A 17,443-nucleotide genomic window follows, 5' to 3' on the forward strand; every position below is an offset into this window, starting at 1 on the left:
AAATTGATTTTACAGAGAGGAAGGAGAGGGAGAGTTGGAAACATGGATGAGAGAGAAACACCAATCAGCTGCTTCCTGCATGCCCCACACTGGGGATTGAGCCCACACCCACAACCCAAGCATGTGCCCTAACTGGGAATAGAACTGTGACTTCCTGATTCATAGGTCAATGCTCAACCACTGAGCCACGCTGGCGGGGCATGGTTTATCCTTTATTTCAATTCTAAGTACTTGGTATGCTGCTTAGGACCAAATCCTCAGCTTGGAGTTAAGTTCAGGAGTTCACAAACGACTCGGTTTCCTGAGTTCCTCCTTCTCCACAATCTCCCTAGTAGTTCTGGATTCCCTGGGGCCGCTCTTTTTGGTCAAAAAGCTGGAGTTTTAGTTCCTTTGCTCTGTAGTGCACTTCCTGCAACTGTGCCCCCTTCCAGGGCCAAGTGGCAAAAGGATGGAGAGCCAAGAGAGCAAGAGCAAGAGCCAGTAATAGGGTTTGTCCCAAACCCTGGGACGCCTCCAGGCAAACTCCCTCCCTTAGAGTTTTAGGTGCTTGCAAGCCTCAGATATCACTGCAGCAGGAATGTTGGGGATGGGGCTGGAGCATGAGAAAATGTATAAGGAGAGTAAAGCATTAGGAGTTTCTTTCCCAATCTTCAAACCAGAACTAAAGGGCTTCTCCTACAGTTTCCACTGTCTGTGCCCTGTAGCCCACATTCGGATTTCAGACTGCTTTAAGTCCAGCCCAGAGAGTGCTGGAGGGAAAATGGGGCCTCATCCCCCGGTCAGTGGTCCTCCAAATACAGATTTTCTTCCCCAACGCACCTGCTACTATTTACTCTGTTCAGAGTCCTCCATGCATCCTGTCCAGGTTTTATGGCTGCATTTAGTGGAAGAGACAGAGTGGAATATGTTTACTCCATGTTACCTAGTTCATTCCTTTTTATTGCCAAGTGGTATTCCATTGTATAGATTATGCTACAACCTATTTATTCATTCTCTTGTTGATGGTCATTTTTAAAAAATATATATATTTTATTGATTTTTAACAGAGAGGAAGGGAGAGAGATAGAGAGTTAGAAACATCGATGAGAGAGAAACATCGATCAGCCGCCTCCTTCACATCTCCCACTGGGGATGTGCCTGCAACCCAGGTACATGCCCTTGGCCGGAATCGAACCCGGGACCTTTCAGTCCGCAGGCCGACACTCTATCCACTGAGCCAAACCAGTCTCGGCTGTTGATGGTCATTTTTGTTGTTTCCAGTTTTTTATTATGAATTAAGCTGCTATGAATATATGAACATTCAAGTATAAGTCTTCGTGTGTGGACACATACTTTCATTCGTTTTGGATAAATATCTTGGAATGGAAAAACTATGTGTGGAATGGAAAAATGTATATACATATTTATGCCATTTATATATTATATATATGTATACACACAATTTTATATATATTATATATAACTTTATATATCTATATGTTACATATAGATATATATGTAAAATAACATTTTTTAAAGGAAACTGCCAAAATGTCTTTTAAAATAGTTGTATCATTTTACATCCCTGCCAACAGCTTAGGAGCGTTCCAGTGGCTCCACTCTCGGCACAGCCTTTTTCTTTTTTTCTTCTTTTTTTTTTTTAAATACATTTTATTGATTTTTTACAGAGAGGAAGGGAGAGGGATAGAGAGTTAGAAACATCCATGAGAGAGAAACATCGATCAGCCGCCGCCTGCACACTCCCCACTGGGGATGTGCCCGCAACCAGGGTGCATGCCCTTGACCGGAATTGAACCTGGGACCCTTGCGTCCGGAGGCTGACGCTCTATCCACTGAGCCAAACCGGTCAGGACAAGGCACAGTCTTTTTCATTTAGCCTTCCAAGAGGATGTGTAGTGGGATTTCACCACAGTTTTGATTTGCATGTCATAATGACTAATGATGTTGAGCATCTTTTGAACTGCATATTTGCCTGCATATCTGTATATTTTCTTTGGTGAAATATCCATACAAATCTTCTGGCTATTTAAAAAAAAAAAACTGTGCTGTTTCATTGTTGAGTTGTAAGCATTCTTTATAGATTCTACGCACAAGTCCTCTATTGGATATATAATTTGCAAATGTTTTCCCCCAATCCACAGCCACCACATTTTATTCATCTGTTTGGCCTTCCCTCCATATTCTGCCTGGATCCATTCCCTGTTCTTCCCATTGATATCACCGCCACCCCGGTTCACCTCTCCTGGACCATTCTCCTGCTCCGGTCTCACATGGTCTCCTTGCTTCCACACCGGCACAAAGTCTGGGTGTATAGCTGTACATGTGAACAAAACTAACTCCATTTCTGCGTCCGGATTTCATTCCATTTTTTTTAGGTTTCATGCTGTGATCTTTGACCAACCTCACTGTTCTTAGTAAACATATCAAAGCTTTCTAGTTGATGATTACCCATGTTCCTTAAAATGTAGCCATAAATTTGTTCTTAGTAATAGACAAATGGCATGGCAATCAAGATAAATATCGAACTGGTAATAGTATCGATTATAAACAATCATCTATCATAAGACCATCAGGAGGGATGGCCCCTGGTACTACTGCAATTTTTGTCCCTTTGTCTTGTCAATCATTAGCACTCAAGATATACTGTAAAAAATAATACCAGCAGAGAATAATCTGAGCAGGCTGCTGGGCTGTCTTTTCTGCACCAAAGCAATCGTCCTGTAAGGAAATTCCCCTGTAACAAATTGTTATAATCTGTGGAGTTGTTTGCTTCATTTGTCGGTCTTACGATACCTTCTCATTACGGTGTCCATTACACCTCTGCCCCACCATCGGACACCTGGACTGGCCTACACTTCAGTCTATTTAAAGATGCACACGGCATCACTTCACCTCCATGTACTAGTGTAACATCCTTCAAAGGCTCTCCGTTCCCTTGGCATAAAACCCAAGTCCCTGACAATGGGTCCCAAACGCTCACTATCTGATCCCTAACTCTCTTCCTGGTCCCATCTTCTATCATCCCCACCCCTTGCCCACCGCGCTGCAGCCATAATGATCCTTTTCCTCAAACACACCAGCTTCTGTTCCTGAGGCCTACGCACAAGCTCTTCCCTCTGCCTGGAGAACTCTTTGCCCTGTTCTGCACATTGCCGACTCTTCTGTCATTTAGAGAGTTAAAAGGCCACCACTTCAGATAGACATTCCTTACACATCTGGAGTGGCTACCTCCATACTCTCTCTGACATCGTGCTACAGTATTTTATTTCTCTGCAGAAGAGTTATCACAAAACAACACTTTCCTTGTTGTATTGCCTGCCTCCGCTAGAATATGTCTCAAGAAAGCGGAGACTTTGTCTTCTTTATTTCTATATCCCTAGTGTGCAGAGCAGTTCCTGGCACGCAGCACAGGCTCAATAAATTCTTGTTGAGTGTCTGTGCCTACTTCTGTGCCTGGCACCTGGCCACAGAGTAAATGTTTGCTGCCTGAATTTGTCAAGTAATCCATCCCTATGACACCAATGGTCAAAAGCATCCCTCGGCCCTGGCTAGTGTTGCTCAGTAGGTTGAGCACCATCCCATGCACCGAGAAGTTGCTGGTTCGATTCCCAGTCAGGGCACATGCCCAGATTACAGACTCAATCACCGTGGTGTGCTGGAGGCAGTCGATCAATGTTTCTCTCTCTCATCAATGTTCCTCTCTTTCCAAAATCAATTTTTTTTTAAAAAAAAAAAGCATTCCTGGGCCAGAAGAGGGAGGGTTAAAAACACCCATATAGAAATATGACAAAAGAAAAGTTGCAGAGAAGCCTAAAAGGGATCAATTTCTCTAGAAGTGTTTTAGGACCTTGTGACAGAGTTGCCATGTCCCTGGCTCTGGCGTGGGTTCCCACACAAGGGACAGCCTTCCCTTGGTTGCTGGGGCTGTTAGGCCCCCAGAGAATGCACACGAGGCCAGGGAACAGCTGGCCGGCGCAGCCCAAAGAAACTTCACAGGGCCTGCCTGTCAGGAAATGGGACCCTGTGGACCTCATCTGCTGTTCACTGTGCTCCTGCACATCCTGGTGTCTGCAAGTTGATCTTCCCATCCCACAATCCTCAGCACGATGGTCCCCTCCCAGGAACTGGTGAGAGCTTGTTGTTCCCTTGGCTCCTACCCTCTCCCAGGCCCTGTGGCACCAGGCCTGCTGGCTGCGTATGGCACCTGGGGCTGCACAGACAGGGTAACACACAGCGCCAGTTTCTTTTCTTCGGGGACTTTCCCTTAGGCCTCAGCCCTCCCTGAGAGCGTGGTTGGGAAGCAGTCAGGAGTCCCTGTGAGGAGGCTGCATTGCTCTGGTGAATCCAGGGCCACCCCTGGGGCGTGGAGAGGAGCGGCTTTCCTGAGCACTCAGCACTCTCTGTGCCCTGAAGAGAGATGTGGCCACCCACGCTGCTTTGGCCTGGGAGAGAAGCTTCCCTGAGGCCAAGACCCCTGCCCAGCTTCCAGGAGCCAAGTGAGGCCTCAGCCTTCCCTGGAACTAAGAGTCATGAATGATGTAAACACACTCCCAGAGCCTCTTATCTGAGGTGGGGACTCCAGATGGCAGGGCCGAGTGTGGGCAGGGCTTATCAGGCAAAGTCACATTTTTTTGTGGCAGAAATTTCTAGGAAGTGGCTGCCCAGGATGTGGCCCTGTTTGTGGACTTCTTGGCTTGGAAGTAAGGGACCGAGGCAGCACACGCGGAGTCCTCTCACGCCTCTGTCCATCTCATCCAGCACTCCCAACTGCCCCCTGTGCCGCGAGGCATGGACCAGGGCTCAGGAGGGGAGTGAGTCCAGATGAGGTTTGCCTCCATCCTCAGCCTGGATTGGATAGTGGGGCAGGAATTCTGTCTAGGGATGACTCTCCCCCGTTTCAGAGCGCCTAGGGCACCACGCCTTCACAGGCCTATCCCTTGGCCTTCAGTCCCAGGCCAGATCCTCTGTGGGGCCCATGGGGCTTGCTCTGGGGGAACTCAGGAGGCGCCTGAGCCCACCTGAGGAGTGTGCTGAGCCTAGGATGCAGGCCTTCCCGGCCACCATGGCAGGGGAGAGAACAGGGTCCTCGTTCGGCCTCCCTTGGCAGTCACTTTAGAAAACCCATCTCTGCCTGCCTTGGCTTGGGTTCCTACTCTCTGTCACCTGTTCAAAGGATACTGACCAGGAAACAGGTGCTCTTTACCAGGTGGCACCTGCCTATCTGCCTTAACCAAAGTCCAGTCTCAGTTCCTTGCCCCGCCCTTTGAGCCCTTCTCCCTCCCCTAGACTCCCCCAAGAGGGGAAGAGGGTGTGTGTTAGCCAGCAGGGGGCGCTGCTGCCACAGGGTCAGAGCTTCCAGGAGTCTGAAGCTACAGGAGCCAAATTGCTAATCCCCTGGGAACACAGGTGGACCTGAGATGGATTCTGGTCCTGCTGGACAGAAAGGGGATGATGAACTGATACACATGCCCCAGCCAGAAATGGGGGCACCCTTATCCATCCTTCCCTGCTGCTGTGTCGTGTCCACACACCTAGTGTCCAAAGGGCATGGTAGAGCAGTCTTGATGTATATTTTATGTTCTAGCTGGAGTCACCAGTGACCTGGGCGTTCCCGGGGCAGGCTGTGTGACCTCTCTCACCTCCTGCCCTATTCTCTTTAGCTCAATGTCCTTGACTCCCCAGACTCATAACTTAGGATGGAAGCCAAGGCTCAGAGTTCTGCCTTGGCCTTGGCAGCAGGCATACAGGCCCCTTTGGCAGGGTTGGGGTCCGTACTCCTACACGGCGCCCAGAATGGGGAACCTAGAGAGGGCCTCAGAAAGGTCCTGCTCCAACCCATCCCACATCCTGGCCATCCCCAAATTCTGCCTTGAGCTGCCTCCTGTCCATCACCCTGCTCCCAGGACGCAGCAGGGTCTCGGACTAGGGTAAGCCAAGTAAGTGCCTAGGGTGCAAATTTAAGGGGGTGCTCACTCTGAGGGTCATGTGAGTACAGAGCTGGCCCCTGAGAGTGTCTCCTCGGGTTTTGTAGCCTAGGAGACTGTTTGCCTCACCCTCGTTCCTCCCCGGTACCCCACATATCTCATCTTCCTGGCAGCCACAGAAAGTTCTAAAGCACAGGTAGGACTCCCAGTGACCCTCACAGGGTCTGCCCTAGAATTTACTTCAACAAACATCAGATGACAGACCCTGGCTCTCCAGAAGGGCCGGGGGGAGGGGGGGGGGACCATGGGTCGTGCCCTGAGGAGCTCCCTATTTGGCAGGATAAAGTCCAGACTCCTGAGTACAGCATTCAAATTTCTTCACAGCGTGTCCCCCATTGCCCCATTGGCTGGTCCAGCCTCAGCTCCTGGGGCAGCCACACCACAAGCAGGATCTGTGTGCACTTTCTTAAATATATATATATTTTTTATTTATTTCTGAGAGGAAGGGAGAGGGAGAGAGAGACAGAAACATCAATGATGAGAACCACTGATCAGCTGCTTCCTGCACGCCCCACACTGGGGATCGAGCCCGCAACCAGGGCATGTGCCCTGACTGGGAATCAAACCGTGACCTCCTGGTTCCCAGTATGACGCTCAGCCACTGAGCCAGGCCGGCCGGGCTCTGTGTGCACTTTTGAGCCTCCAGGCTTTTCCTTGGTCTATCCTGGAATGTCCTTTCCCACTGCTGTCCTACTAAACTTTGACTCCATCACCCTGCTGAATACTTCGTCCTCAGAGCAGCCACCTGTGAAGACTGGCTGAGATAAACTGCCGCTGTCCTCACACCCAGGACCTCTGCCCCTTTGTCTCGTACTCCAGATATGACACACATGTCACTCTGTCCGAGCGCACTAAGTGCCTACAGTGTTTGAGAAGTGTGCTAGCTGGCAGGGAGGTGACTCCCTGAGAGTAACAGTCACATACTCTGCTCTGAGAGCTCACATCCACATTAGTGCTGGGGACTGTGGCGGCTCACTTCTAACTGCCCCACCCGGCTGGTATGGGCCAGGACTGAGCAACATTCTGTGATCACCAGATGCCCCCAAGTCTTCAGACTTCTGGAGTAACTGCTCCACGAAAAGCACATTAATCCATGTGTGCTCCAGCCCATGAGGCTGCGGGAAGCCCCCTCCAACATTCACAAAGGTTCTCGAAGAAGGGAGAATGGCTTTTGATTCCTGGGGTGACCAGTCACCAGAGGTCCCCTCGCTCAGGGCTCCTCCCAACCCACCATGGTCCACTGTGCCCCCCAATATGGACTCAGTCTTCTGAAACACTCCCAGAGCAGCATTTCACATTGGCTATCTGACATGGTAACACACTCACTGTGGCTTGTCACCTGCCAAGCCAGAGGACAGATAGTCATGCTTTCTCCCGGACCATCCAGGCAGGTGGGTCACTGTTGACCCTTAACCCTCCTATCAGTCAGTCAGGGAAGAGATATTTTCCTGAAGACTTATGCACGCAGAGAAAGAACTGAAACCTCTCACACCTGGCTATGGTCCTCTTTAAATTGATCTCCTGTGTGGACCTACCTTTCAGGAGAGGAAGAGAACACTCACTGATGCTAACAGCCCCTTTCCCTTGTTCTCTAGCTGGCTAGCCCTTTCACTGGATTCCCAATCTCTCTGTGGGACTTAGAGGGGCCACATATGTAAACAAGGCAATGGGAAAGAGAGCAGAGGTCCCCTTGGAGGGACAGAACCAGCTGAAATGATCGCAATGCTGCTCAGGGAAGCCACGCACCTCCCTCCTTCTCTCCTTTTGGGGCATAGGTGTGTTTCTGTGGAAACTGTCCTGTTGCCAAGACCATCTCAGGGAAAATGTGCATACTGCTGAGACAATCTGAATCCATCCATCCACCCATCCTCCATGTCACACTGGTTCACAGGGCACCTGCTGTGCTCAGCCAGAGTACACTACTCATGATAGTGTACCCCTAGGCCAGTGATCGGCAAACTCATTAGTCAACAGAGCCAAATATCAACAGTACAACGACTGAAATTTCTTTTGAGAGCCAAATTTTTTAAACTTAAACTGTATAGGTAGGTAAATTGTTATTAACTTAATTAGGGTACTTCCTAAGGCTTAGGAAGAGCCACACTCAAGGGGCCAAAGAGCCGCATGTGGCTCACGAGCCGCAGTTTGCCGACCACAGCCCTAGGCCATCCTATTCGTCTGCCTCTTGTCCTGCTTTCCTTCCATGAATGTACCTACACTGAGTGGCCAGATTATTATGACCACCTGATGTTTGTAGGCAAATTAGCTATAATTTCGCGCTGAAGTTGCTAGAGGGCCAGACCATTATAAACGTCTGAACAGCACAACATACCTAAGTATCATTGCTGATCAAGTTCATCCTATCATGTTGATGGCGTATCCCAATGGAGATGGCTTCTTCCAACAAGACAATGCGCCATGCCACGGTGCTCGTATTGTGCAGGAGTGGTTTCAAGAACATGAGGGAGACTTTACCTTGCTTAGGTGGCCCCCACAATCACCAGATCTCAATCCAATTGAGCATTTGGGGGACGAAGTTAAGAGTCATCAGGCAGCTGGTTCCAAAACCATCAAATCTCACAGAATTGAACAGCTATTCATCAGGCATGGTGTCAGATTCCTCGCATCACCTTTCAACATCTCGTGGAGTCAATGCCAAGAAGAATCGCCGTAGTATTGAAGGCAAAAGGTGGCCCAACGAAGTACTGATGGGGGTGTCATAATAATCTGGCCATTCAGTGTGTGGCCAGATTATTATGACCACCCCATCAGTGTGTGTGTGTGTGTGTGTGTGTGTGTGTGTGTGTGTGTGTATCATACTGAGTGGCCACCCCATCAGTACTTTGTTGGGCCACCTTTTGCCTTCAATACTGCAGCGATTCTTCTTGGCATTGACTCCATGAGATGTTGAAAGGTGATTCGAGGAATCTGACACCATGCCTGATGAATAGCTGTCCAATTCTGTGAGATTTGATGGTTGTGGAACCAGCTGCCTGATGGCTCTTTTAACTTCGTCCCACAAATGCTCAATTGGATTGAGATCTGGTGATTGTGGGGGCCACCTAAGCAAGGTAAAGTCTCCCTCATGTTCTTGAAACCACTCCTGCACAATACGAGCACTGTGGCATGGCACATTGTCTTGCTGGAAGAAGCCATCTCCATTGGGACACGCCATCAACATGATAGGATGAACTTGATCAGCAACGATACTTAGGTATGTTGTGCTATTCAGACGTTGTTCCATACGAATTAAAGGGCCCAAATCATGCCAGGAAAACATGCCCCAAACCATAACACTGCCCCTACCAGCTTGAAGGGTTGTACTCATGCATGTGGGGTGCATGCTTTCATGCTGTTTCTGCCAAATTCTCACTCTGCCATCTGCATGATGCAACTGGAAACGTGATTCATCAGACCACATGACTTTTTTCCAATGCTCGACTGTCCAATCCTTGTGTTCCTGTGCGAATTGGAGATGTTTTATCTTTGTAACTGCAGACAGCAAAGGTGTTCGAACAGGCCTTTGGCTTCCATATCCCATACGATGCAGTGTATGGCTAATTAGCCTACAAAAGTCAGGTGTCATAATAATCTGGCCACTCACGTTCAAATATATCCCACATTCAAAGGCTGTTAAATCGCGTTGTTTTCCCATAACTTCAACAACAACAAAAAAATCACTTCTACTGTCGTGGTAAACAACCTGCTTCCCTATTTATAATGGTCTGGCCCTCTAGCAACTTCAGCGTGAAATTTGCCTACAAACGTTAGGTGGTCATAATAATCTGGCCACTCGGTGTATAACTTAGCTCTTGCTGAGTCCAAACTACAAAGTCGTATTCCTGTTGATATTTTCTAACTTAAGCTACATCTACTGTTTCTGAAATGTGACTTCAAATGGAGCCCAACACAGACACTCGGAAAACCAGGTCCTCTCCCAAGTCAAATATATGCGCTTGGATCACAATTAGGCTTCGCCTCAAAGACATTCGTTGGACTAGGCAGAGAACCAACATCAGTGGGTCAGGCCTTGGGCCACAGGGGGAGGAGGGGACAACAATCTATTTGGTCCGGGGCCTCACTAAACTGCTGTCATGGTCACCAGGCCCCTCAAGGGTAAACCCTCATTGTCCTGAGCCTGATTCCAGAGCAGCCCCTGGAATTGGGATTCCCAGGCTGAGTCACCCGTGTCACCAGGGGCTGTGCTCGCAGCACAAGCTCTACTCTTGCAGAATTTGGAGTTTCCCTGGCTCTCTCCCATGCCAGCCACCTGATTCTGAGCCTGGTTCAGGGGAAGTCAGTGCTGGCCTGGACAAGAGATGCTTGAGGGTCTGTCTGCCTATCCCTCCACTGGTTAGCTGGCCGCTTCCAGAGTGGCTACTACTGCTACTTACACCACCCTCAGCTCTTCTGCCCTGGGAAGTTCTACTTGTTTGTCTTCCTAAGAGCTACGGTCTCAGGGCTATCAGGAAGAAGACTCCCATCACAGATTTGGTGTCTTGAAAGCAAGAATTTAAGAGACATGGGCCTGCAGGTGATACTGCCCACCTTGGCCCCAGCTATTGCTTTATTCTGAAGAGGTCAGGGAGGGTCCTGGGCTGTGCCTCATCATTCCAAACTCCCAGCCTCTCTGGCTCCCATCCAGGCTCAACCCACAAACATCTCTGGCTTGAGCTGCAAGCCCTGGGGAGGGGAGGAAGTGGCCGACCCCCACAGCCAGCATTCCTTTGTGATGACTACAGTCTGCTCACTGCCCAAACTACTCCATCTGGAGCCACAGGACTTCCCCAAAAGGGGCTGAGGCCTTCTTCAACTGAGGGTATCCACAGGACCCGACTGGGCTGGAGGGCCAGGAGCGGGTCCAGAGGTCCCCGCAAGGCCCACTCTAGATGCCTCCAGCTCCATTTCTTTACTCACTGAGGTTCTCCTAGTGGTTAGCTGGGTTCTAGGCCATGGGACCCAGGAGGCTGGACTGGGCAGGCAGGGCCTGTGCCTTAAGGAGCTCCAAGTCCTGTAGGGGAAATCCCCCGACAAATAAAGTACATAAATGGGATAATTTCAGCAATGGCAAGAGCTATGAAGACATGTGACAGTGGGTGACAGTGGGTGGTAAAACTGGGGACTTCAGTGCTTTGAGAGGGCCTCCCCATTCCTTAGAGTCTAAGTGGTTTTCAACCTTCCTAATGCCGTGACCCTTTAATACAGTTCCTCATGTTGTGGTGACCCCCAACCATAAAATTATTTTCGTTGCTACTTCATAACTGTAATTTTGCTACTGTTATGAATCGTAATGTGAATATCTGATATGCAGGATGTATTTTCATTGTTATAAACTGAACATAAAAGCATAGTGATTAATGACAAAAACAATATGTAATTATATATGTGTTTTCCGATGGTCTTAGGCGACCCCTGTGAAAGGGTCGTTCGACGCCCAAAGGGGTCGCGACCCACAGGTTGAGAACCGCTGCCTTAGACTCTACCTGCCTGCGCAGTCCCTTCCGCCCCTCCCTATTCAGCCCCCTCCCCGACCCCCACGTCCCCTGCCTAAGAACACCAGCCGGAGCGGGCTGCGGGCAGGTGCATCAGGTGGGGCTTTTCCGGGGCCGGTTTTCCCCAGCTCCCGCTGGAACTTCCAGAGGGTCACGGGCCCGGGGCACTGGACGCCGCCCGCCCTCCCGCCCGCCGAGCGAGCCTCAGCACTCCGGCGCGGTTCCCGGAAACTCCTCGATTTCCCTGTCGCCCCGGCGTTTGCAAGAAACCGAAACCCAGGCTCCGCCCCTCCGGCGCGGCCCCGCGGAACGGGCTCGGGGCGGGGCGGAGCGGAGTCGGGCGGCCTGCGGGCCTCCCCCGCTGCTGCCCCGCAGGCCGAGCGGAGGCGGGAGCCAGCTCGAGTGTCCGGGCGCGGCTCGGCGCCGACTCCCGCCGGCAGGGCTGCGAGTCTGAGTCGCGCCGGCTGCACGGAAGGCGGCCTCCCCCTGCAGCCGCGGCGGAGGCACCACGGCCGTGCGCCTACTGTGTGTCCGCCGGCCCGGGAGGCAGAGGCAGGGGCGGAGGGGGCGATAAGAAGGGAGAGCAGGGCATTTACCAAGGGCCCTGCACCCGAAGGGTTACTGGCTTCATCTTGCGGTGGGCGGGGGGCGGCTAGACAATATGCACAGAGAAGTTGAGTACCTTGCCCGAAGTCACACAGCCTGTAGCTGCGGAGCTGGCTGCAAACCCCAGGTTCGCAGCGGGAGGCCGGGAGGGGGAGGAGGAGGAAGTAGCTGGGCACCCGCAGGTGAGCCGCCCGGCCTGGGCGGGGCAGCCACGGGGGGGGAGGGGCGGTCCCAGGCCGCCAACGAGCGGCCCGGCGGGGAGGCTTCCCTTTCCTCCCGCCATCCCTCCCTTTCCAGGAAGCCAGCCAGACCGGAGCCGGCCGCTCACCCTAAGTCACCCCCAGCCCGAGCTGTGCAGGAATGTGGAAGTTGGCCCGTAGAGCTTGTGTCCCCTCCCCTGCAAATACACACACACCCAGCTCGGAGGGGCGGTAGGGGGAAAACGAAGGCGGGAGGGGCTGCACACCAGAATTCGGATTCCCCAGGGCGAAGTAGGGGTACAGCTGCCCCCACAGAGGCTAAGAAGCCTGCCAGGAGCGCTCTGGGCAAACGACCGTGAGCGCAGGCCGCGCTGCAGGACCCATTCGCGCGGGGGAGGAGGGTGCTGCTCCGGGCGCGCCGCTGAGCGCTGAGTCCGCCTTCCCCCACCCCGCCTCCCGGGGGCCTCCACGGGGCGGATGGGGAGCGAGGCCTCTTTCCTCCCATCGCGGTGTTTATAAGAAATGAAACTGCACAGGGCATCAGCGGCAGCCCACATGGACACTATTCCCCCTCCGGGGTTCCGGAACAGCCCAGGGCGCTGCAGGCTCCCCCCCCCCCCCCCCCCGTGCTTTCTCAGGCAGCTGCAACCTCCCACTCTGCATTTAGGAATTTTATAACTGCACGTTTATTCTGCTGTGTCATACAGCACGTCTGCCAGAGCTGAGAGAGAGAAGGGGTAGACTCGTGCTCCCGCATATCCTCAGGGCCAAACCTGGAGTTGACCCAGAGCAGGAGTGCGATTTGCATTTGTTGAATGAATTAAGAAACTTCTTCCTTTCTGCTAACTAGGCTCCTTTCAGGAAGAGTGAAGCCGCCTGGATTCTGTCGCTAAGCCTTCGGATGCTCAGAGGAGTTCATGTTTGACTTGTACTCTGCACGTCACAGTTTGGGGCTGCCTGCCTCCCAGGCTTGCTGTGAAAATAAAGATGATAGCTGGGAGGAACGTTGAGCATCTAAGAGAGACCTCTCTCGGACCTGGAAGCTGGACTGCCTGTTGTGGGTTCCTTTGCTTTGGGGTCTGTGGCCTCTTCTCTGGTAGCAGGCCCAGCAAGGGCCCAGGGCTGCCCCCCTCTCAAAAACCTAAAGCCTCAATGGTCCTGCATCTCAGGACTAACTGGACCCACCCAGGTGGCAACAGTGTGTTCTGGGAGGCTGAGGATAGAATTTGGTCCATCAGGGAAGAGGCTTCCACAAGGGTGATCTTGCCTCCAGCATCTTTTTAAAAAATATATTTTGTTATTGACTTGAGAGAGGTAGGGAGATGGAGAGACAGAAACATCAATGATGAGAGAGAATCACTGATTGACTGCCTCCCGCAGCCCACACCCCCCCCCCCCCCATCCAAACCCCAATCCTGGGCATTTGCCCTAACCCAGAATGGAACCATGACCTCCGGTTCATAGGTCGATGCTAAACCACTGAGCTACACTGGCTGGTCTGCCTCCAGCATCCTGATTGCCAGCCAGTCAACTCCTTTTGCCAGCCTAGAAAACCCCAGGGCCTTATACAGAAAAACTATCCATTAATTTGACACTCAGAGAATGATAGTATAGACAGGAGGCATCCTGTGAACACCTGCTCCAGAGCTAAGGCCCAGCTAACTCCAGCTGTAGGTGTGAGGAACTCAGGTCTCTTGTGGAAAAATGCAAAGTTCTCCAGAAGGTCACTACCCAGAATGTAGTAAGCGGCGAAAAAGCAACATGACAGTTAAGGCTGAGGAGGTCCTGAGGGGGGAATGACTTCTAGCTGGCTGCTCTGGGGGCATTTCATAGACCAGGCATTTGCTCTGGGCCCTAAAATAAGAGACTGAAATTGAAGTGGGGGGAGGGGTAGTGAGATGGGAGAACTGAAATTGGGGGGTGGGAGTGAGTTGCTAAGTATCCCAAAAAGTCAGGGTTGAAGAGTAAATGGAAGGAACAAAGACATGAAGGGGAAAACACAACGTGTGCTCACAGAATGGAAGTGCAGTGAAAGGTTCACGCATTTCTATTCATACACGTCATGTGTCTAATGTTTTATAGTTTAGGAAGGGGTTTGACAAGCTACCGCATTTCATCTTCACAACAATTAAGAGATGGACTAGAGCCGTGGTCGGCAAACTGCGGCTCTCGAGCCTCATTGGCCCCTTGAGTGTGGCTCTTCCACAAAGTATCGCGGGCGCGCGTACAGTGCGATTGAAACTTCGTGGCCCATGCACAGAAGTCGGTTTTCGGCCTGGGCAAGTCTATTTTGAAGAAGTACTGTTGATATTTGGCTCTGTTGACTAATGAGTTTCCCGACCACTGGACTAGAGTATCTCTGTTTTACAGATGAGAACACGGAGGCACCATGAGGGACAGTAACTTGCTTAAGATCACACAGCAAATAGCAAAGGGACAAGAACCCAGGCTTTTGGATTTAAATTGTGTTCTTTTCCACCGCCCTCTAGTTACTGCCAAGAGTAGGGGAGCTGTAGGAGAGAAGGTTGGAATGAGACCCTTGAGACCAGAGTGAGCATTGATTTGAATGTGGGGCTGAGGAGTCTGGGAGAACTCAGAGGGTTCCAGGGTGGACCTGAATATTAGGGAGGTCATAAAGTTAGGGAGATGACCCTAGTGCAGAGGCACCTGGAGGGGCAGGCCACAGGGGAGGCTGTAGCAACACCGGCTGGTCCTAGAATGTGAAGACATGACTTAGTTCAAGGAAGGAAGACCCAGAGGACCAGGTGAGGCAAAGGGGGGTTGGAGGTTAGGAAAGACTTCACCAGGGAGGGAGCTGGAAGTAAGATAAGAGAAAGCTGCTGGGGGCAGCATGGAAGGGGAGGCCAGGAGTTCTGCTTGTATGTGTGTGAACCTATGGATGGGATTGTAGGGAAGTGTCAGCCGGAGCTTGGGTTTGGACAGCACCTGTCCAGAGGGGATGCCTGGAAGCACAGAGGATGCGTATTTTGAGTCAGAGGAGAAAGGGCCAGCCCTGAATTCCTAAGAAGAACCTAGGGAAGGCTCTGTGTTCTGCGTGGCATTCCGGGGAATAGGTGATACATCTTAGAAGGGGATTCATCAAGAGCAGGCACAATAAAAATTGTACTTCAGCAGGCAAAGCTTTATTTCACCTATTGGGGCATAGCGCTCCCGATCCTGACAAGCGGATCCTCTTACCGGCTTCAAGATACAACAGAATCCCTAAAGTTAAAAGTTAAAGAGAAAAAAAAAAAATCAAAGAACACTTCAGAGATGTTAATGACAATTTCATCGGTAAATCCTAACATTGGGGAATTTCTCCTAAGCAAAAAATGATGGATGTGTGCAAAGATTTAGCTCTACAGTGTTGCTTGCATTATGAAAAAAATGGAAATAACCTAAATGTCCTACAATAGGGGATTAATTGGGTAAAATTTTATTTATCCTTATGATAGAATAATATGTACCCACTGAAAATGATATTGCAGAAGTACATTTCACAACATAGAAAGATGCTCACTATATATACATGTATACATATGGATGATTACCTGTGACTTGATATAAAGTTCTTGTTTTAAAGCACTTTTTACAGCCTCCTGTTGCCTTCACAGGGCCATTTGGTCCATTTCTCAGACCACATGAGATGCAAACTTCCTCTCCCTAATCTCATTCTGAGTTTTCCAGCGGTTATGTCAGGCTCTTAGGGACCATCCATTTGCTGCACAGAGAACAGACTTCACAGTTCAGGAGCCAGTTATTCCTGCTCTTGCTCAGAGGGTCTTGGCCTCCCATTTTGCTTAACACCCAGCTAGGCTCATTCCTCACAGTTCCTCCTGCCTCTTCCAGCTTTTGCACCCACCACCAGAACTGGCTTAACTCATTCACTTCCTTGGTGGGAAGAAGTAGAGTGACTGGCAGGTGGAATGCTGCATCAATGTCTGTTTATAGCCTGCATCATTGCAGCTGGGCGCTGCTGTGGAGGGAGAGCTGGGGTGAAGGGCCTGACACAACCAGTCTCTCCAGGAAGAGCAATTTACTTGAGTCAGCAGCTTCGGGGAGGTGAAGAAAGGAGTCGGCTGGGCCAGAGTTCTGAATGGAAAAATGAACACTCAGCCCAGCCTCTAGGAGTACACAGGTAAGGCAAGGTCTAAGTTGTAAGCACGAAGAGTTAACTAGCTACCCTTCCCAAATGGCCTGAGACCTGGGCTCCCCAACCCTTTGGCCATACCCATGGCCTTGGCCAGCCCTAAATCTGCCCAGGCTGCCCAGAACCTCTCTGGGCCAATCCCTGAGGACCCAGAGACAACACCAACGCTGCCACTGAGGCGCTCCCACACAAGGGCCACCTAAGGCTGTGGAGGTGGCCTAAGGCTGTAGTGCTAGGAGGGACCAAGGCTCTCCCCCCTCTTCGCCCCCCAATTTAGCAGTCCTGGCTTCTACGAAGCCCTTCTTTATTTACCCTTTCCCCGAGGCCACCTGTGAGACAGTCCCAAGGATGTAGACAGAGAAGGGGGAGAAGTGTCTCCCTGGTCACTATTAGACTCTAGCCGGGGATTTCGCAAACCACAGAGCATCTGCTGCCCATGGTGTTTTACAGATTATCTCTCCTGTCGCTGTAAACCGGCGAGGGAGGGCCGTTATTTTGAGGTTGAGGAAATTGAGGTCCGGAGTCCCCTGGCAGGCTGCGCCATCAGTGGCCAGACTGAGATTCCCTCTCGCCCAACTGGCCCAGGCAGCAGCCCAGGCAGAGCAGGCTTTCCTTTACTTCTACAGGGCAGGTGAGTGACCCGAAGGTGGGTCACCCCTCAAGAAGGGGGCAATGAGACCCTCCCTTTTTGACATCCCATTAGCGGGCTGGAGGAACCAGCGGGTGTTCAGGAATTTAATCCGGCGTCCACTCTGAAGAAGGAGGCAGGTGCCCGGTGATCACCTCACCTGCGCTCGGTGGACAGACGTCTGCACCTCCAAGAGGAGGGTGTGGAGACGGCCTCTGGGGCTAGCAGGCTGGGAGAATGCGGGCTGGGGAGTAATTGCGGGCCAGGAGCGTTCGGCTTTCCTGGACAGCCTATCTCGGGGAAGAGCTGGGGTGGGGGTAGAGAGGAGGCGGGCGGGCGGCGGCGGCGGGGGTGGGGAGGAGCAGCCGCCCTGTACTTCCCCT

General features: G+C 51.4%; 1 protein-coding gene across 5 annotated transcripts in view; it reads right to left on the reverse strand.

The window, feature by feature from the left end:
- Positions 1-17,443, reverse strand: part of RAD50 (RAD50 double strand break repair protein) — a 197,960-nt gene that overhangs the window by 99,271 nt on the left and 81,246 nt on the right. The gene's annotated exons all lie outside the window — the stretch shown is intronic.

Source organism: Myotis myotis, unplaced genomic scaffold, assembly GCF_014108235.1.
Source record: "Myotis myotis isolate mMyoMyo1 unplaced genomic scaffold, mMyoMyo1.p scaffold_m19_p_6, whole genome shotgun sequence".
Classification (NCBI taxonomy): Eukaryota; Metazoa; Chordata; class Mammalia; order Chiroptera; family Vespertilionidae; genus Myotis; species Myotis myotis.